The sequence below is a fragment of the Penaeus monodon genome, chromosome 25 (genome assembly GCF_015228065.2).
Source record: "Penaeus monodon isolate SGIC_2016 chromosome 25, NSTDA_Pmon_1, whole genome shotgun sequence".
NCBI lineage: Eukaryota > Metazoa > Arthropoda > Malacostraca > Decapoda > Penaeidae > Penaeus > Penaeus monodon.
The window spans coordinates 6,912,244-6,912,462 of record NC_051410.1 but is presented as its reverse complement, the minus strand read 5'-3'; positions in this window follow the sequence as shown (position 1 = coordinate 6,912,462).

Here is a 219-nt window from a genome sequence, read left to right as displayed (position 1 = left end):
AACCTTACTCCCTTCCCTCGTACCCAGTCTTCTCACAGCTGAACCTAGCTATGAAAACGTTTCGAAGAGAACATTTACAGTCCCCTGAGTGGGGTGTCCATTTTCGGGGGACCGATTTTTAAAAAACGTTTTTAAGACAACTGTCGATTTAAAAAAGCTTTTATTATCATGATCAAACGTACACCATCATGTACGTCTGCATGTACACAGGGACGTTAA